Raw genomic sequence first — 22,954 nt, 5'->3', positions numbered from 1 at the left:
CTTGCAGCTGCTAACTGCAGAAACAACTACAATGTTTATTGGAATTGACAACTGTCCAAATGTCCTAAAGCTGTTAGAAATCTCAGGACTCTGAATGCCAAAATTTTTTTTAAAACACTTTAAAAGAATCTAGTGCACTGTCTAAAGTTAAACTTTCATTGAGAAAGTTGCTTCCTCATCATTCAATCCCCAGAAATCTTCGAGCCCTCCTGTGGCCTTAGGGCTGTGGCAACAGAGGGCACTGGAGGGTTCAGACACTACTTCAAAGGAGACATCTTCTTCAGCTCACTCAAAACACTTTGGGGAGGTCAAAATAATAGTAAATCTCTTATTAAAGTATCAGAAGACAATTTCCTTATTCCAACACAATTGCAAGGTGAGATGATAATTTTAAAAAAATACATAGTTCAATTTTTTTAACTGTGAGTCCATAAGAGATAAACTTATTTTTTTCAATAAAAATCTTTCTATGCTCTTTCCTACCTACACCATGCTGAAATACCATTCTTCCATACTTACTTTTACTTAGCTTTCATTAAAAATTAAAGAATCTCAAATATCTTCTCTTTGACTCTAAACATAACAATATTCCACAGAAGCACTAGACCTATTCTGCCAGAAACACTAATTTAAAACAAAATATGGAAATATAGGAAAAGTTTTATTAACCCCTTAATTTCATTCTTTGTAAATTGTATGTGATAAGTGATGATGCAAAAAAACTGGCAGTTTCAGATATTAATTGCACTCTGAATATGTCATTCTTTTTTAAAACAAGTTGCTTATATTAGCAATATATTACATATAAATATATTTTATGTATATAAACATAAAAAGTGATGCACTGTGGTTCATAGTTTTCACAGTATTATCTAGAAAGATTTAAAACTCATTACTGTATTAGCTGCATTAGTATTAGAATTAGCTGCATTAGTATTCGTTAGAAACTGATTACATGTATTAGCATGTATTCATAGAAAATCAGAAAATGCTTAATAAATTGACAAGCAATACAAATATTGAACTATTGGTGTGGCTAAAAATAAAATAATACTATAATATATAATAAATTAAGATACATTTTATAAATCATTAAATAAATGCAATTACAACTCTGCAAAAATATGTATAAAACAAAACTGTTAGGATAGATCAAAAATTTATCTCATGACCTTCATATTCCAGTGCTCACCAAGGAAAAAGCCATGCTCAGTTCTAAAGCAAAGATCATGAAGCTAAATGGCGAGAAGCCAAGGAATTGAATTCAGCATTTCCCAGGCTTTTCTTGAGTTAAAGATGAATTCGAACCGGGAGGCTCAACCGAGGGAGCTGAATATATCAGCAGCCAAGTAACTGAAGTCGATGGTGGTCGAAAAGTTATTATAACCTTTTTTCTATTTCCTCAATTACAGACTTTACCAGAAAATCCAACCCGTCTAGTTTGGGAACTGAAGAAAAGGTTCAGTGGAAAGCGCGTTGTCTATTGCTCAGAGACTTTTGCTTCAGCCAACTCTAAAAGCTGCACAAAAGAATTAGCAAAAGCATCCTAGAAGCCGCACTCTGGACAGCTGTGCATGATGCAACCCTGAAGGACTTGGATTTCTCTAGTGAAATTATGAGCAAGAGAATCCCCGTGAAACGGGATGGGAGCCAGTCAGAGAGGTTCATTTGGATTCGGCACAGCAGAATAACGTGGAACATAAAACTGAAACTTTTTTTGGTGTCCATAAAAAGCTCATGGGCAATGATGTTAATTTTGAATTTCTAGAGTTTCAGTTATAAATAAAAAGACTAATATCATTCACCAAAAAAGTTATCTTAACACAATAATCTTAAGATACTTAAGAATCTTAAGATTCTTCCCTGTCTTTTAATTAGTTACGACTCTGTAGCATTTTTATAGTAAAACGTATGGCATTTTAAAGTGTTTAGCATCATTTGGCCTAAAAAGCATTATGAAAATATCTTTACAAAAATTATTGATAAATACTTTCTAATACATAGCAACTTTAGTTTTCTTGATGCATGTTTTTCCCATTTGGAATTAATCTAAGATGATTTCAAAGAATGTAAAAGCCTAACACTTTTACTTTGCTAGTTATTTTATAGTCTATTGCCCAAATGTACGTCTCAAATACAGTAAATTTTCAAGCTAATTTAATTCCTAACCATAGATCCTGACTGAGGCTTGAAGTTTGTATTATTGTAACTCAGATATTAATGAAATGATTCTCGTTGTATAATTCTCAAAAAGACCAAACAAAAATTTCACAATCCATGAAACTGTTATTGCTTCCATCTCTATGTATAGATAAAAATAAATACCATGTAACTGCCCAAAATACAGAAAGTAAAATAGCAAATAGAACAGAGATAAAAGATTTTGTTTCACTGTTTTCGGGACAAATAAATATGAAGAAAACAAATTGGGCCCGGAGAGATAGCACAGCGGTGTTTGCCTTGCAAACAGCCGATCCAGGACCAAAGGTGGTTGGTTCGAATCCCGGTGTCCCATATGGTCCCCCGTGCCTGCCAGGAGCTATTTCTGAGCAGACAGCCAGGAGTAACCCCTGAGCATCGCCGGGTGTGACCCAAAAACCAAAAAAAAAAAAAAACCAAAAAAACAAACAAACAAACAAAACAAAACAAAAACAAATTGACTGAGAAGTATTTTTATTTTTTTAAAGATAATGTTTTAAATATCACTCAGCAAATATTGCTAACAAGATGCTGCCTGAATATAATTCCATGAAGGACCACATAGACAAAGATAAACCAAAGTTGCATAGGGTGGCAATGTAGAGAAGGGAAAAGGCTGCAAAAACAGAGCCCTTTTTAGCATCCACTCTTTCCCATGTCCTGCCTGAGTTAAAGGTGAGAAGAGAGGTCTCCAGTCACTTTTCTCTTAGTAATGAGAGTTGTCAGTCTAAGAACAAAGGAAAAATGTTTATGTTCAAAGCATGTGGCAGAAGTTTTAGCAATTTCCCATCTGTTTCCTTTTTACTTGGTTAAAACCAGTTTGACATTTCCATGCCCCTTGATATTTCATCAGTCACCCAATCATCGGAAAATCAGAGCAGAGTTAAAAGAAATAAGCGTGTTCTTTCCTCCCCCACTCTCCTCTAAGCAGAAATTTGAGTTTTTATATATTTTGATTTTATTTGTTATGTTGTAATGATAATAATCTGGCTTGATCTGAAATCTTTACATTGCTAGATTTTTTAGCACTTTTCTGAGAGAAAATTTAAATTTGTTGTCAAATACCTTTAATTATATAAAGACAAAATATATTAATATGCAAATTTTATTAAAAAACTATCAAATATTTAATGAACACATCATTTTATAGAGAACTCATGAAATCCAAAAAAATGAAACAACTGGCATGGTTTCTACAACTTTAATATTAATACTTTAAATATATGCCATGAATTCTTAGAATTCTTTTAATGTGCGCCACCCTGTCCCCTAGTTTTTCTCTACAGTAGTCTTCTTTCTAAGAACATAATCACAGGATAGGAAGGTAAAATTGACATTAGATTAATCCAGTTGATCAAATTTTTGTATGAAACGATAAAACACTGACAAAATGAAACTACTTAGAGGAATAATCTGAAGCATAAAAAAATTGACTTATAAGCACCTTTTAATAAAGAGTTTAATTCAATAAGTCCAGAAGAAAAAAATCATGAATATTTAATCTTACACTTTATCTTATCAGGATTTTTTGCTGTTTTTCTGTGATAAATGTCTTGATTATTTTTGTCCTCTTTATAGATTTATTCTCTTCTTTTTATAGGTAACTCCTCCAATAGATTCCTTAAAAAAGGGAGGTAAATGTTTCTTGATATAGAGGTCTAAGAAATTCCTTTTACTATTATATATTTGATAGATGGCTTGGCTACATCAGGATCATTATGTTTGAACAAATATTCTGGAATTAGCGTTTTTACTTCATTCTTAATTAGTCACAATTACATTAATGGGATGTTTCTCTACTGCATACAAACTTTGGAATTCAAGCTAACACTTTAGCCCTTTCTGTCATTTATCTTCACAAGTACCTGTTTCTATTTCCTAATCCTTGTTTGGCAAAAGATGTTATTAAAAGGAACATAGCTCAACCTAAAGTTGTAACTGTGAAATAAATCAAACTAGTAGTTCATAAACTGCTAGATTATCAACTACATTTTTCTCATGATTAAAAAATTCCAATGGCACCTTGCAATTTCCTGTAGCCACAATAACATAGCTTAAAATTTGAAACACAAAACTAAACTTTGAAGAAATTTTAAGTTATATCCCTTTATTTTATGTGGTTAGAATTAGTAAATGTTTTCTATTTTAATGTGCCCTTGTGTTATATATTTTCAATATACCTATAAGTGTAGTTGCATATAAGAAAATGACTTAGACCTCTATATCACATCATACCAATAAAAAATCAAAATGGATTAAAAACCACTAATTATATTAAGGAAAACATAAATAGAACCATTCATGACACTCAATTTAGAGATATATTCAATGATGTAATTCCATTGGTCAGTAAATGGCAGCAAAGATAAACAAATGGGACTACATCAGACTAAGAAGTTTATGTCCTATAAAGAAATGTGTTCATCACTCACAGAAGAGTTATTTTTTATTTTTTTTGTTTATTTCTCTGGGGGGGGTCCACAGCCGTTTGGGGTTACTCCTGGCTAAGCGCTCAGAAATGGCCCCTGGCTTGGGGGACCATATGGGAGGTCGGGGGATCGAACCGCGGTCCTTCTTTGGCTAGCGCTTGCAAGGCAGCACTTTACCTCTAGTGCCACCTCACCGGCCCCAAGTTATTATCTAAGATATTTAAAGCACTCATAAAACTTAACAAAAGAGCAAACCCATTGAAAAGAGGAGAGAAGAGATAAACATACACTTACTTAAGGAGGACATAAAATTTCCAACTGGTATATGAAAAACTATTTTTATCAGTGAAAACTAAACCCAAACAACAATATATAACACATATTAATAATATATTATATTATCAATAATAATCTCACACTAAGATATTGGCACACATCAAAAAGAACAAAATAGCCAGTGTTGTCATGCATGTTTGGGAAAAGAAGCCCTCATTCACTGCTTATGGGAATGTCAATTGGTTGTACATCTTAAGAAAACAATAGGAACACTTTTCAAAAAACTAAGAGTTGAGCTTCCATCGGACCCAGAAGAAGGAGGACAGCAAAACAAAATAAGCTCTTTTATATGTGGGGTATAAAGGAACACACTAATGGAATAACAAATAGCTAAAGGAAACAGAAGCTAAGAACTAGTCTACATAACTGAGATTTCCAATGGCATGCAATGTAGGTGAATATATGAGAAGGAAGAAAACACTGGAACAATATAGAAGAAAGCAGTGGACATGCTGGTGGAGGACATGGTCCTAGAATTGTAAATCACTATGCCTCAAAATTTAAAACTTAAGATGCCCACAATATGTAAAGTTATATTTACATTTATATTAAATAAAATTTACATATACCATATTTGCCGGCATATAAGATGACTGGGCGTATAAGACGACCCCCTAATTTTGCAGTCAAAACATAGGTTTAGGTCTATATTCGCTTATCAGACAGAACGTTCCTGTGCTGCAACTGTATGTACCACAGTGAGCCAATCCCAACAAGCAAAGTTCAAAGGTTCTACTGTAATAGATTTCCTCTCTAACTCTGGCCCATCTGAGCAGGCTTTTGACAGTGTAGATTCGGGTCCAGAACATTGTTTAATTTGCATGCATCAAAAGCCAGCTTGGATTGGTTGAGTTAGAGAGGCGGTCCGAGCAGCCTTGCAGTGATTGGTGTAGGATTGAGTTGGAAAATTCGTTTTGTGGCAATATTCAGACAATTTTCGTTGAGCTGCATATTGAAACATTTTTCGGGATATACTCGGTGTTAAGATGACCCCTGATTTTCGGTTGACTTTTTTTTGTTTAAAAGTCGTCTTATATGCCAGAAAATACCGTATATACATACACAGATAATATGCACAGAAGAATGTATGTCTTTGTTTCTTTGATAATATATTTCATATAACTCATATAAAACACATCTTAAACATTTTTATCTCCAATGATTTTGCTTCTTTGAAGCAAAATTTAAAATTTACTAAAATTAAAAATTAAATTCACTAAAAGTAGAATTGCTGACATATATCATGTACATATAAATACTTAAAAATATTAAAGATTGGTATATAGCAAAATAATGATTATTCTTTGGTAAGTGATAAAATTATGAGTTGTTGTTCTTTTTTTATTTATACCTCACACTAAAATAATATAATAAAAAATAATTGGTAAATTGGTCATTCTGATGTACTAAGTGCTATGATCCATCCAAATAAGGTTGCTGTGAGAGAAGTTGAGAAGTTGAGGAATAAATTGATAAATTTCTATCCCATGCTTGAAAATACATCATCATTATTCACATATACTTATAACAAGACACTTATTACCTGGAAAATGTCAATTAAAATAAAAATGAAAAAGACCTAAATAAAAATTGCAAAATAAAAATGTTTGCAGGGATGTGGAGAAAAGGAGACCTCATCCACTGTTAGTAGGAAAGTAAACCGGTTTAATCTCTCCAGAAAAGAGCATGGAAATTTCTCTCACCACAGAACAAAATCCAAATGGGATGAGGGGAATAGAAAAGAAAATTTCTATAGAGAGTGTTAGAGAACTAATGATACTTTGCTTGTGTGCCTGGTGTGGTAACACTGCACCCCTAACATATCAGCATTTATATTGTTGTAAAGCAATATTATTAAAATTTTAAAGACATTCATGTAAAAGTTAAATTATTTTGTGTTTATTACTTTATTGTAAAATAAAAAGCCTACTGGAAACCTAAAAATAGTCATACTTAGACAAATTGGAAACAATAGGAAACAATAAAAATATGACAAGATCACATAGTGTATAATAAACTTAGATTAAAATTAACACAATAAATGAAAATAAAAAATGAAGTCTTTTTTTACAAATGTGAACAGAACTTAAAGAAAGTAAGTACCATCAAGCATTGCTGAATATAAATCACAAAACCCAATGTGGCAAAGTATAGCATTTTACAGCAAAATTTATAGTCTAACATATCTAACAGTCATGAATATATTTGCACCAAATATAAAAATGTGCTCTAAAGAGAAATATAGAAATTTAGTGGGGAGGGCAAATATCAGGTACAATGGTGGTGTTAACAAAGGAAAGAACTAAATATCCAAATCATAGTCAACAACAATGAAATCATGAAACCCAAACTTTAACAACCAAACATAAAAAATGTACTTGTTATAATAGCAGGCAGGGGCAGAGTGGTGGCACAGGATAAACTCTAGGAATATTGGTTGAGGGAGGTTGTCACTGGTGGTGAGTTTGGCCTGAAACATTGTTTATTTAAAACACAACTATGAATAATTTTGTAAATCATAATGGTTTAAATAAAAAATTAAGGGGCCGGAAAGAGAGCATGGAGGTAAGGTGTTTGCCTTTCATGCAGAAGGACTGTGGTTCGAATCCTGGCATCCCATATGGTCCGCTGAGCCTGCCAGGAGCGATTTCTGAGCATAGAGCCAGGAGTAACCCCTGAGCGCTGCCGAGTGTGACCCAAAAACCAGTAGTAATAATAATAATAATAATAATAATAATAATAATAATAATAATAATAATAAAAAGTGAAAAAGAAAAAAAGAAATAGCTAGGGGCAGGAACGATAACACAGCAGCAGGGTGGTTCCCTTGCACATGGCCATCCCAGGACAGACTGGGGTTCAATCCCTTAAAGCTGTAAATCATGTCTCAAACTCAAGACCATGGTGTGTGATGAAAAAGTGCCTTGGATTTCACTCCCCACAAGAATATCTCAAAAGACTTAATTGGGATGCCTATATTGCCTTTGTATGTTTAATATCTCTAAAATAGGGGCCGGAGAGATAACACAGCCTCCTCCATCACTTTTTTCTAGTTACTTTTTTTTTCTTCAAAATTTAGTTTTATTTATTTCTTCTATATATATTTTTTTAACCTCACCTGTTTTGGTTCTGCGTGGTACCAAAACCAAGCAAAAAAAGTCTTGCCTGAGATAAAAACTCAGGTCAAAACCAGAGCACAGAGATAGTGTAGCCTGTCATTCTTACACCCAAATGCACCAGCAATATAATATGACACCATACACTTTTGTATAAGCACAGTAAAAAATGGAAAACCTTATGCACAGAAGCAAGATCTCAAATTCTAGGGATAGGATCTCATACTTTTTATAATAGAGGGGTGCCTCCCACCCTAAACATATGTCATGTGAACACAACTCAGTCTCCATGAAATTGGACAGTGATCGTCCAACTCCGAACCCCAGATCCCAGATGTAGAACTGATATAGTTCCCTGCAACAACACCAGGAACCAAACTCTCCTAGGAAATTTCTAACACTGCTCTGGCACCAACTTGTGCCAGTTCTGATATGACACCCCGACAACGAGGAAACGACATCAACTTGATCTAAGAGCAGGTCGCCCTATCACATCATCTAATGGTAAGATGAAATCAGAAGACATGTCACTCTTTGATCTGTGCAAAAACTAAGAGCACTAACGACAGAAGACTGACTTTGACAAATATGACTGGGCAGAACTTAACCTGGGGTCAATAAGAAGAACTCTACTCTAGGCTATAGCCTAGGACTTGTACAAAAATCAAGATCTCTAATTAAAGAGGTCCAAATTTGACAACGGAGACTGAGCAGAACTTCTGGAACCATAATAAAGACTCTATCCTAAGCTTTGGCCTAGGATCTGAGCAAAAACCAAGACCACTTATTACAGAAGACTGATTACAACATGATGGAACAGAACTTCTAGAACCGTAAAGAATCTATCCTAGATTTTGTCCTATGATCTATGAAAATACAAAGATCTCCAGCTACAGAGGCCTGAGTTTATCATCCACAATTGAGCAGAAAGTTTCCTGGCACCATAAAAAGACCTTGGGGTGTGGTAATGAGCATGTATGGAGCCAGTAGTTGTTCCCATGACAGTATGAAGAAACCCTGAATCTCTTAGGCCAAGGAATTCTCTTTCTTACTTTCCCAATACGTACTGTGCCTATGCAAAAAAAAAAGGGGGGGTGGGGTGGGGTGGGAAGAAGCACAAAACCTTACCACACCAGCACTCCTTTTTTGTGTGTTTGTTTTTGTTCTTTACTTTTTCTTTTTTCTTCATTTTGTGTGTTTGTTTTTGTTCTTTACTTTTTCGTTTTTCTTCATTTTTTCTCTTTTCTTTCTCTTGTGGTTATTATTTGGTGTTTTTTTTTTTTTTTGCTGCTGGGTGCTTTTTACTTTTTTGGTAGTTACTGGGTTTTTTTAAACTGTTGGAGTTTTTGTTGTTGTTGTTGTTGTTGTTGTTATTGTTGGCTTTTTCCAGCAGAACCACATAACTTGAATCATCTTGTTCTGCCTCATGAATTAAGGGGGAAAATAAAAATGAATGGTACCAGGACCAAACAGCCATGTGAACATTGAGTGGAATTAAAAAATGATCAGACCTATATACACCAAAACCCAAAGTCAACAACAGAATCGATACCTATCTACAACAAGCTATACATAGAGGGGAACAGTTATACTAGCACTCTGGGAGGGGCAAAGGAGGGAGATATGGGACACATGCTGGGAAAAGGGGTGGAGGGAGGCCAACCCTGGTGGTGGGAATGGCCCTGATTCATTGTCACTATGTACCTTAAATATTACTGTGAAAGACACGTTATTCACTTTTTGGTCACAATAAAAATTATTAAAAAACAAAATAAGAAAGAAATAGCCATTATATTGATTTCATGAAATTTTTTCCTTGAAAACTTGATAACAACAGCACATTCTATGAAGTCCCCCTTTATTTTTAACTATTTTAATATGTTTATCATTTTATTAGTGAAACAGTTCACATAACTTTATCTAAGCTTTAGTTGTTTAACACTGATACTCATAAAATGCATATGTTACATTATGTTCACCATTAGAAAGCCCAATTCTATCCTTTGTTATACAATTAGATCTCTCTTTTTGCTATACAAAGAATTTTTCAACTCTTCAGGTGCTTTATTTTTTTTAATTCTTTTTTGAACAAATATCCTTAACTTGTAGATCTCCTGACCATCCCCTAATTTTCCCAAATCCTCCTTTCTCTGCTCTTTGTTGAAGGCGGGGTACCCTCCTTTTCTCTTTCCACAGCATCCCTAGTCCTTTCCAGCTAGATTACAGTAACACGCCCTCCTCTGTCTCCCTACTCTATGTTGTTTCCCTATATTGTGACAGCCAAAAAATGGATCGAAAATTTGCCCACTACTTCCTAAAGTAAAAATAGCTTTTGATTAAAACCTGCTGAACCATAAAGCTCTCATGGCTTTCCTATGGTCAAAATAAAATCCATGACTTCATTCTGCTAGTGAGAAACTTTTTGTCTCAATTCACTTTCTCCACTTTCCTTACCTCACTTTTCCAGGTAAGAATAAGAAAGACAGCATCAGAAAAAAGGAAGGCATTTTTTAAACAGAATAATTGTATTGTTCTTTGTTTGGTGGAAGAATTGTTCAGTGCAGCTGTTTTGTTAATATTTCCTCAAAATCTGCTATGTATTAGAAGAAGGAAACAATTATCAAAGATAAATGTGTGCTTGTTTTATTATTTCATTGGTTATATTAAGGAAAATGAAAATCTCAAAATCTTCCTAATGAAACCCAGTGATTCATGAGAGTTTTATTAATTCACCCTTTTTCAATTAAGAACAGACTTTATAATCAAATGAAGGAATAGTAGATCTTTGAAATGAATAACAGTTCATTTCTTTCTGGGGGCGTTGATTTTAGGGCCAAACCCAGCAGTGCTCAGGGGTTACTCCTGGCTCTGCACTCAGAAATCAATCCTGGCAGGCTCGGGAACCATATGGGATGCCAGAATTTGAACCCAGGTCGGCTGTATGCAAGACAAATGCCCTACCACTGTGCTATCACTTTGGCCCCAGAAATGAATAACACATCAATGAAGCCAAATCCAGTGACTTGATAACAGATAACCTGCTCCAATCTTTGCAAGCTTTTGGCTCTAAGAGTGCAGCCAACACTTAATTGTCACACTTAGAATAACAGAGGACTGAAGTCAACTCTTGATTTTTCCACTCAAATGAAGACGAATTTATCTGACTTAGAAGGTCATCAGTCCCCATCCATAAAGCCAAGTGTGTGAGAACATAACTTCAGCCTCGTTTCTGTCCAGATGTGATAGGAGCTTGTGAAAATTCTGTTCAGTGAATTTAAGATGCATCTATCTTACAATATTCTGGGAAATTTGCCACTTTTCCTTTATTGCTTGGAGGGAAAGGCGCTGGGGTCAGCCTGTAACAGCGAGAAGAAAGAAGTTGCAACTTGTAGCTGTCCCAGAGTCCTCATACCAGGAAGGCCTTGCTAGTTCCTTCCCTCAGGATTGGGGCAGAACCGAACATAGGGTTTGGAAATAAAGTTTCTTCAGTCTAGCTGGGATCTGGTGGGAGTGGGTGGGTGCCTCTTCCTGGCCCCTCACTTGCAAGGGACAGCAAGGCTTCCAGAAGCTCAGAGGTGTGAAACAGTGTGACCTTCACATCCTGTTTCTTTTTTTTCACTTTAATACACAAATTGCAGAGAGTATTTGCTCTTCAGAAGGGAAAACCAATAGTCAACTGCATTTCTCTCAACTTGTCAGCTTCAGAAATTCTCCATTGTCTGAAAATCATAAATATTTTGCCAGGAAATTTCCTGGAATTAATGGTTGGGGGTTTTACTTTTATGTGTGTATGTGTTTGACCATGTCACATCCTTTTCCTGATATATTGAGCAGCTTCTAAATTTTTAGTTAAAATGACAATCAAGTTGTTTTAATGACTATTGCTTTCTAATACAATTTAAAGTTGGGAAAAGTGATGCTCCCATGTTCTTTTCCCAAGGGTTGCTCTAGCTATCCATGGGGTGTTTATTGTTCTGAATGAATTTCAGGAGTATTTAATACACTTTTTTGAAGAATGTTATCAGTAAACTTAGAGAATGGAATAGTACTCAGCCATCAAGAGAGATGAAGTCATGACATTTTCCTATACATAGATGGACATGGAAATTATGCTGAGTGAAATAAGAGGGAGAGAGATAGACATAGAATAGTCTCATTCATCTTTTGGTTTTAAAAAAATAAAAGACGGGGCCAAAGTGGTGGTACAGGGCATAAGGCATCTGCTTTGCATGCGCTAGCCTAAGATGGACCATGGTTTGATCCCCCCAGCGTCCCATATGGTCTCCCAAGCCAGGGGCTATTTCTGAGTGCATAGCCAGGAGTAACCACTGAGCATCACCAGGTATGGCCCAACAAAACAAAACAAACAAAAAAAGACATTATTGTAATAATATAATATGATATGAAGATTGCTGAGTTCTTTTAGAGAAAAACTACACTGACAAATATCATGACAATGGTAGTGAGTGAGAGAAATAGAACGCCTGTCTCGAATACAGGCAGGAGGCTGGGGAGGGGGGAGACGGAAGACACTGGTGGTGGGAGTGTTGCACTGGTGAAGGGGAGTGTCCTTTTTTTTATAACTGAAACCCACTACAAACATGTTTGTAATCATAGTGCTTAAATAAAGATATTATTTTTAATTTTTTTAATTTTTCTTTTTTTGTTGTTTTTGGGCCACACCCTGTAACTCCTGGCTCTGGGCTTGGAAATCACTCCTGCCTTGGAGACCATATGGGATGCCGAGGGATTGAACCACGGTCCATCCTAGACCAGTGAATGCAGGACAAATGCCCTACTGCTTGCGCCACGGCTATGGCCTCAAATAAAGATATTATTAAAAATTAAAATAAAATAACAATCAAGGACTTGAAACATTTCAAAGAAATCCCACACTATTGACTAAGTTCTATTCTGTTAGTTTTGAATATTTCTTTACAGGCTGCTAGGAAAAGTAAAAATTAAGCATTACATTTAGAGTAGGCCCTACAAAAAAGGAAAGAAAGAAAGAAAGAAAGAAAGAAGAAAGAAAGAAAGAAAGAAAGAAAGAAAGAAAGAAAGAAAGAAAGAAAGAAAGAAAGAAAGAAAGAAAGAAAGAAAGAAAGAAAGAAAGAAAGAAAGAAAGAAAGAAAGAAAGAAAGAAAGAAAGAAAGAAAGAAAGAAAGAAAGAAAGAAAGAAAGAAAGAAAGAAAGAAAGAAAGAAAGAAAGAAAGAAAGAAAGAAAGAAAGAAAGAAAGAAAGAAAGAAAGAAAGAAAGAAAGAAAGAAAGAAAGAAAGAAAGAAAGAAAGAAAGAAAGAAAGAAAGAAAATAAACAAAGCTTATGATATGGTTTTTATTTTCTTGTTCTCTTCTACAGTGGTCCTTCCTGGGCTGGGGAGAGCTTTTCTCCTCCTTATTCTAATATATTTTTTTAAAATGCTATCTTATGTCTCTGATTTTTCTTTCAGGCCAATAACTCTGAAATCCAATAAACCATTGCCTATGCCCCCTTAATACTAGGAGCCTGAGAGTTCATACTGTTTCAGAGCAAACTCTGTCTTCTTTTGTCAATATGAAGAAATTACAGAAGATGTACTTGCACCCATGTATTCCTTCCAGGTTTAAGGGGTGAAATCTCTAGTCAGGTGGATATCTGTGCTGATGTTTGGCTGATAGATAAGAGATACTGTTTTAACTTTTGGGGAAATACTAAAAATTAAGAAGAAATTGCCCAGCCCTAAAGTAACCCAAAAGCTTGAGAAAAACATCCCTTTGAGATGCAAATCCTGAACACTTTGGAGACAAAACCAAAACAAACCAAAAACAAACAAACAAAAATAGAAGTCCCAACCAGAGAAGGGCAGAGCCCCTCCAAAAAGAGGAAGCTACTAGAGATTGGAAAGGTAATAATAAGACTGAAAGGATCATCAAGAGTCCAAGGCTTTCTCAATAAAACCCAGATTAATGTTTATGTGTGCAGAAAGCTTAAGGCCAAGGGAATCTGGTAATATTGCGTATAACCTTGCAAAGTTCATTATCTACCTTTTCCATTCTGGAAAAACCTGTTTATTCTTTCTTTGTCTCTTTCTCTCCACTATCTCTATAAATTACTTTTCATAAAACTATATTGCAGCACTTAAAATAAAATAAAGTAAAATGACAAGAGTGTAACTAAGTAGTAGGATGGAAAAATATATTTCAATTTCTAAAGGTACTATGGTGAAATATTACATGTATTCATGTTAATTTAATATGTCCATATGTGGGTCAGAGCAATTGCACAGCAAGTAGTGTTTGCCTTGTATGCAGCCTACCTGGATTCCATTCCCAGCATCCTATAAGGAACCTCAAGCCTGCCAGGAGTGATGATTTCTGAGTGCAGAGCCAGGAGTAACACCTGAGTACCATAGGGTGTTACCCCCAAACCAATAATAATAATAATAATAATAATAATAATGTTCATATGTTATATTATCCGATATTCTGAAAACTCACTTCACATAATATAGCAAAATATATCTTGCAGCCTTTCCTTCCTAAATATTTTTATGCATTTATTTGAATGAAAAATAGTAGGCTCATTACACTATAAAGTAGCCCATCTTCCAGTTTAGGCTTTGACATTTGTTTTCACTTCATAACACTTAACTCTGGAATTAACCAGCCCTTGCCCTAAGGTTACAAATTTTCTTTACCTTTTGTGTCTTTCTATTTGTCTCATCCTAAAAACAATAATAGTATGTTTAAAAAGCATCAATAGTACACTACTACATATATACATAAAATTTTAACAGCTTCTTGCTTCTTTAAGAGATGTCATGCATATGCGTAATTTTAAATATAAAAATAAGAACTCTAAACTTATTTATACCCATGATAGATATAGACATATGCTCCAAAATGAAATTCCTGGACCCTAATTACATCTCTTGAGCTTCCAGGACTTTTCTCCAGAACATGACAAATAAGTCATAATTGGCACTGTTAAGGCAGATTTTCCAATTTCTGAGCTTTTTCCAATATAAGATTAAAGTCTTGGGAATTAATTAATTCTGGTCCCTATACTTCTGGAGTAAAATTTCTTTTAAATGACTTTATCAGTTAGATTACTTTGACTACAACTAATAAAAGTCAACTCTGGTAAATTCAGATTTAAAAGAATTATTGATTCATTATTGATTCTTACTAAAAATAAAAGAGTTGGAAAGCTTTCAGAGAAACTTAAAATCTCACAAGGGTTGCCTGATAATATTTGTTTTGTTTTGTTTGGAGTGGCAGGTTGGGTGTGGGGGAAGTTGCTCCTGGTGATACACAACGGGATAAATCTGGCCTCCAGCAAACAAAGATTTTCCTCCAATCCTGCCAGATGATTCTTGATATTCCAGAGGCTCACTTGAAGCAACTGAAGAATAGCTGGCTTCCTCAAGAACACAGCTGTTTTAATATTGGGTCTTGAGCTAAACTACTCATTGCCAGCATGGGGCTACAATCATCAGTGATCGTTTTGAATAGAGAATCAGTAATATGTTTCAGTAAATAGTCAATTTGTAAATATTATTAACTTTACAGGTCACATGGTCACTAACTCGACAGCTCAGGTCCATCACTATAGCAGAAAAGTAATCATTCACAAATGAATGAGCATGGTTGTTACATAATACTAAAATAAAATTTATATGATTTTATATATTTTTAGACAACATTCAGGTGTTTGCAAAAACTTGTTTTAACAATGATGTAAAAACCATTCTTAACTTACAAGCTTTATAAAACTGGTTTCATAAAACAGACAGGGATTTTATGTTTCATAAAACATGCAGGGCTTAAGGGGCCAGAGAGATAGCATGGAGGTAGGGTGTTTGCTTTTCATGCAGAAGGACAGTGGTTCGAATCCCGGCATCCCATATGATCCCCCGAGCCTGCCAGGAGCGATTTCTGAGCGTAGTCAGGAGAAACCCCTGAGCGCTGCCGAGTGTGACCCCCCCCCCCAAAAAAAAATGCAGGGCTTGGTACATGAATCATCTGCAAACTTCAGTTCTTGATTACTCACTTCACTTGAAGCCCATAGACTCAGAAAAAGGTAAGTAGATCTCTTAAAACTTGTTAGTGTACTGCGTGATGAGTTGTAAACACAGTATATATTCATACAAGCATGATGATACTTTATAATTTTAGGCTTTGCAGGGTTGAGGCAATATTTCCCAATTAATTCACAGCATCTTGGAATTAGAAGCATAGCAAACCCCTAACACTGGTTCCCGAGGGAACAGGGCCCTCCACAAACCCAATTTTTCCACACTTTCCCACTGGAACCAGGTTCAGAGAAATAGTGCTTCCTATGACTCGTCTAAACTCGCATTCAGTTTCTGAAGACACAACTCCAATGCTCTTCATTTTAGACATGTCCGCCTGCACTCTGGCTTAATTGTACACTGCCAGCATTATAGACCTTTACTTATTCCCCCACTTAACCGCTTTTTCACTGCTGAAACTAAGTAAGATTACACATCAAAAACCGTGCTTGGGAAAAGAGGCAGAAGAGATGTCACCACAATGTTCTTATTGCAAATGAACGAGTGTTAACTTTCTTAGCCACTTTGCCCTTGTCCTCTTTGATTTTGAATTCTTTGCACGAATACCAAATTTAAAATACATATCTGTTATAAATAAAAACATTTCCATAAGATTATTATCTTATTGATCCTACCCTAATCAATTATTGTACCCACCCTAGGGTGTGACCTGGTGATAGTATATTGGATTATTCCTTACTTGGTATTCGGCTCCCACGCTAGGGTAGTACCTGATTCTTGTCTGTAAAAGCAAGGGTCTGAGGAAGGCTGGGACTTTTTCTTCAGCTTTATCCACGGTATAAAGCTGATGTCTCCTGAAGCCTGACTACCTGTGAGTTTTCTACCCGCTGCTATCTTGTCCGAGCTGAAGAGAAAGACCTCATCCTCCATCCCACCACCATCCAGCCCCATCCAGGGCTGACATAAAACATAACCTGTGGCACTGCAAGAACCCTCTACTCCGTGCAAAGAAGAAAAAACAGTCTGGAAAGGTCACTTTTCTGGACCCTTTCCAGTATTTGCAAGCCAAGAAAATACATTGTTAGTTCAATAGCAGCACCTGCAGGATTCCTGAAAAAATGCATACATGTCAGTATGTCCTTAAAATTTAAACATATTCTTTTTTTTTAAACATATTCTTAAAATCCTAGATGGTATCAGAAAAAATTAGAATTATTAACCTAGAGTGAGAGGGATCTTTGATGGTCAAAATCGTGATTTGTCATTTTACAAAATCTTTGACAAAGAATGCCAATGGATTATGAAAAAAATCCATCCATTTCTTCCACAATGTATGTATAAATAAATGTGTTCACCTTTGAGAATGAATGATATTTCTTCATTTTATAAGTTTTTTTTTTGTGGCATTAAAGTTTTCGTTTATTGTTCACCAGTAGCTCGTTTGCCCTAACTTGCCCAGTCCCTAACCCATATTTTTAAAATAGGATTTATGGTGTGTCTCAGGATAAAAATGCACATGAATTTTGTTAGGTAGCTAACTTAAAATCTCTGAGTGGTGCTCAGGCATTTGTGGGGAGTGACTATAACATGCAGACAGGCTTGAGGACCTCACCCTTAGCTATCAAAACTAATGCCTCCATTTCTTAAGTAGGAGCCAAAATCCTCACAAAAATCTAAGGACAAAATAATCTTTGTCCATGAACCTATTCAACAGAAAACTGCTCCCAGGCTAAGTTGATTCTCTCTGTGGTTTGCTCTCACAACCTCCATTGAAGTTTTGAGGCACTTTCCTTTTCTTTTCTCTTTAATATCACAACTAAACCAAAGTTAGAAATCCTAACTAAAGTTACAAATCCATTCACTGCCTGTTCTACCTCCCACCAATCCCTGCCCTAAAAAAAAAAAGAAAAGTGGTTCAATTTTTTTTATCTACTTCTTGACAAAGAGCTTAAGAAATATTTATGTGACCTGAATTGCTTGTTAGATCAGAAACTGTATGGTTACAGTTTCCTTTCTTTACATGTATAAGTTATGTTAAAGAATGTTGACCTGGTGTCCAGACAATGAATATACAGTCATAGGATGAAAGGCCCACATAATAAAAGGCTTCAAACTTTCATTGGTTGCCCATATACTAAGTCCTATTTCTCTGTTACATACCTTAATATCTAATCAGTCAGATTGTCAACCCTGCCTACATAGTCAATAAAAAAAAAAAACAGGAAACAAAAATTTTTAAATGTTTTTCAGGAGGAATAAAAATTTTACACATACAGATACACGCACATACACTCAGACACATCACTGGAGCTTTGGTGAACTCTTGTAGGACAGTTTACTAACAGTTATCATAATTTCGGAATTAAAACACAAATAGAATCAGAACACCGGGGAGCCTATTTTGAGCCACAGAGTGTGTGATAAGTTAGAAATGCCTGCAAGATTAACTCTTCAATAACACAAGTGTTAGAAAGTATTACCGCCCCCAACACTTTTATCCCTGTAGGAACACACCAATTTAGATGCCAATGTGTACCTGAAGTCACTTCATGTCCAGAAACAAAAGGATGATTAACTCGCACCAAGAGCTTACTAAGCCTTCTGACACTGACTTGACCTCATTGTGAGTTACAATAATTATCAGAATTTTTCTTGTTGCTATACTCTTTTTCTTCTTTTTTTCACTCCACTTACCTGGAAGCAAAGGTATTATGCTCAACTATGTCATCTGTGTAATATAGGATTTTAAATAAGGTAAGTTTTCTAAAGATATATTTCTAATTGATGGGGTCAGAGAGACAGCACATCGGTAGGGCATCTGCCTTGCATCGCTTACCTGGGACAGAACCAGGTTCGATTCTTGGCATCCCATATGGTCTTTCAAGCCTGCCAGGAGCGATTTCAGAGTGCAGAGCCAGGAGTAACCCCTAAACACCACCGGGTATGGCCCAAAAAAGAAAAACAAAAAAAATTTTTTCTAATTCAAATATAATAACATATATTATATATAATATAAAGTGAAATCATCAGAGACTTATGTACTCCACTTTTTAATGTTTTTCATAATTAATATTTGAATAACAGAAACCCCAAAATCCTCATTGTTTAAACATATAATTTAAATCTAACATGAGAAGCTTTCTGAAATAAATTTTGTAGTGATGCTATTGGCCTATTTTTTTTTACATATAATACTTTTCATTTACAAATAAACTAGAGTTATGTGATATAATTCATTTAAAATTTTAATTTTTATTTCTTTAAATTTAAACTTTATTGATTAATTGATTGGTTTTGGGGCCACAACCCAGTGGCACTCAGGGATTACTCCTGGCACTGCACTCAGAAATTGCCCCAGCAGGTCCTCCTGGGTCCACTTGCATGCAAGGCAAACACCTACCACTGTGTTATCTCTCTGAACCCAAATTTTTCATTTCTTTAAGATAATTGCAATAATGATAAAGTGAATGAATTTAATGTACAAATTTACTATAAAGTGCTCACTATACTATACCAATATATCTATGTTACGTCTATATCTGTCCTTGCGTAACATGCATGGATTAGCTGCTACAACCAACATAGACAACCAGTGGTTTTCAATCTTTCTATTCCTGCAGACTGGCACCAATCAGTGGACAGGTTGGTTAAAGACCACTACAACATAATTTACATACACAAATTTGTGTCTGGGATGGGAGCTAGAGAAAATGGCTTTGAATGCATGTGTTGTATACTTGAGACCCTAAATTCAAACCACCCCTTCAATTTTATGTACTACCTCCTAAGACTGCCAAAGTGGCTCTGGTGGTTCCCAGGATGTCTCTGGGTCCCATGAGAATCATATAGCAATCTCAGCATTGATGGAATCATATAGCAATCTCAGCATTGATGCATAGCAAGGAAATGGTTGGTAATGGCCGCTAGTCCCTTGATCGTGGTACTTCCTTTTAAAAAATGTATATGCATTTTTCTTCACCATGTTAAGGGAGTAGGAAAAATGTAAGAGCTATAGATGTTCAAACTCTGAAAAAAATTTAATCTGAAGAAATAGTTGATTTATATAAGACATCATTTGCCAGAAATGATACATCATGAAGAGCTAAAGCATTGTGATATTTTTTATTAAAAACTGGATTCACAGATGGTTTTGAGAAAAAAATAGATAAAATAAGCTGCTATGAATGTCTTCAATATTATGGTAAGATATTGTGAAAGGGCCATTTCACAGGATAGTAGAGAAATGTGTAACTTAATTACTGTTTTCATATTCATCTGCATGACTTTAAGAAATAATTTTAGCTCCTGGCTCCAGAAGGAGGGTTTGGATGGGGGTTTTGACCTTCTGGCCTTCCAGCTCTTGGAGGATCTCTTTCCTTCCTGGGAGCCGGGAGGTTCTGCCAGCATGGGGTTTGGCAGCCCTCCGCCATGCCAAAGGCCTTTTTAACCAGGCCTAGGAAGGGATGTGGGACATGGGTCACCCCAGCACCTCTCTACCTCCTTCCTCCGGAACTCCAGGGCTTCCCCTGGGCCACATGGCTGGGCAAGCCAGCGAGGTGGGTACCTTGGAGGAGCTTATAGGTTACCCTAGGCTCTCCCCATTTTTCCCTCCCACCTCCATCTTCCGGCCTTCCAGCTCTTGGAGGATCTCTTTCCTTCCTGCCAGCATGCGGAATAGCAGCACAATAGGTTCTGGCTTCAGAAAGTCCCAGGCAAGTTTCCTTACTAAACCTGTCCATTGTGAAACTGTGCGAGACCTATATATATATATATATATATATATATATATATATATATATATATATATATATATATATATATATATATATATATATATATATATATATATATATATATATATATATATATATATATATATATATATATATATATATATCCATATATATGGATATATGTATATGGATATATGTGTATATATATGGATATATGTATATGTATATATCCATATATTGACAAATTGTGTTTAATCTGTTTCTCATAATCTGAAATCCACCCAGTAGCTCATTTTATTCCTTTACTCCCTCACTCCCACTTCCTATTACCCCACATTTAACCATTTTTTGTACTAATAATTTTTGTTTTGGCCAAGTTTGATTGCATATCTTTCACAGTAATTTTTGAGTGGAGTCTGAAGCTTCAGCAGGCAACACATGGACAACATGGCTCCACACTGTAGACTTTTTGGCCAAGCTAAGGGGAAGATGCAGCCTCGGTGCCCCCCACAGCCTTCTCTCTCCTTCCTCCTGGTCCCAGCGTTATTCCTGGACACCTGCTCAGGGTCCCAGCAAGTGGGTTTGGGCCAGGAGCAATCTAAAGGAGACCCCAGGCTTCCTCGTTCCTGCAAGGGTGAACTTCTTCTGGCTTCCAGCAATTAGGAAGCAAATGCCTCTCGGTGAGTGGAAACTTCTGCAGGCAACATGGGGAGGGCATGGCTCCACGCGGTAGGCTTTTTGGCCTAGCTTAGGAGAAGATGCAGTCTAAGCTTGCCGCCCCCCCCCCCATCTTTCTCTTTCCTTCCCCGTGTTTTCAGGGGGCTGGGAAGGGACTGGTGATCTTCTGGCTTCCAGCAATTAGGAAGCAAACGCCCCTCGGGGAGTTGGAAGTTTCTGCAGGCAACATGAGGATGACATGGCTCTAATTGCTCATCGCTTGTCCAAATCACAGACCAAAGTGGTGTCTCTGAAATAACACCCTCCCTCTTGACTATTTCTAAAACATAAAAGGGACATGTGTATGTCCTTTGTATATCTCAGATGTATTCCCTTAACATTTATAACTTTTTTCGAATATCCTCATATAGTGACAATTTTGCCCACTGGTTTTGTTATTTGATTGTTCGATTTTCCCCCTTTGAGATCTGTTTTATAATCAATACTGGTAGAAGAGTATCTCTGTATAGAATTCATGTTTGAACTAAGTTACGGGGAATGTTGGCTCCCAGATGCACCAACAATATCTGTGGCATTACTTCTCTTTTGCATAGGCACATTAAAATGGGAAAATAATACAAAATAATACATATGCAAACAAGTTATTATCTAATAGAGATGAGAACACAAATTTGGTAATGCAATTAGACCTTATATCCTGAACATTGGCGTAATGATTTGGCTTAGGCCTCAGAAGAATGGGCATCACCCACACACACCTGAACAATGGATACCATCTATGGAAACAACCACAATTGTCTATAACATTACCACTATCCAAGCCTCTACCAGGGAAGACCTACATTGACTTACTCCAAAGAGTGCTCTCAACACCCAGACGACTCAGCAACAGCCTGCTTGCAGGGCAGATCGCTCCACATGTAATAGTATGTTGAAACTAGAAGATGCTCCACATCAGCCTGACATCGATGAAAGAAATGCATAGTATCCAGAATCTTTAAATATAAGAACCTAATACCAACAATAGCTAAAGTGTGAAAAAGTTTCACTGGGACCACGGAGAATGACTCGAGTTGGACAGACTGGTATGCCTGGAACCCAGTGTTGGTCTTATGCCAATAAACTTCTTGCATGAGGCTTTCTTGTAATCAGGCCAAGGATTTTTCCCCCATATTTTTCTGAACCTATGCAAACAATGGCGATTGCCACTATCACACCTTTACTATATTTTTTTACTCTTATCCTTTAAGAAAAAAAACAAAACAATTTACTGAACTTAAAAACAAATAACTGTAGTAGAATGCCTGTCTCGAATACAGGCAGGGAATAGGAAGGGGGAGGGGGGAATGTTACACTGGTGAAGAGGGGTGTTCTGTTTGTGACTGTAACCCAACTATGATCATGTTACTTAAATAAAAATATATTAAAAATAATTTTTATTTGGCTATTT

The 22,954-nt window shown here is 35.9% G+C and overlaps 1 protein-coding gene and 1 pseudogene across 1 annotated transcript in view; both read left to right on the top strand.

Moving 5' to 3' along the window:
- The window catches only part of BCLAF1 (BCL2 associated transcription factor 1), a 1,193,665-nt gene that overhangs the window by 861,242 nt on the left and 309,469 nt on the right, over positions 1-22,954 (top strand). The window lies entirely within an intron of this gene.
- On the top strand, positions 1,206-1,782 carry LOC126029717 (40S ribosomal protein S7-like; annotated as a pseudogene).

Source organism: Suncus etruscus, chromosome 15 (genome assembly GCF_024139225.1).
Source record: "Suncus etruscus isolate mSunEtr1 chromosome 15, mSunEtr1.pri.cur, whole genome shotgun sequence".
Classification (NCBI taxonomy): Eukaryota; Metazoa; Chordata; class Mammalia; order Eulipotyphla; family Soricidae; genus Suncus; species Suncus etruscus.
The sequence above is the reverse complement of the archived record's forward strand: the minus strand, read 5'-3'. Positions and strand labels throughout refer to the sequence as shown.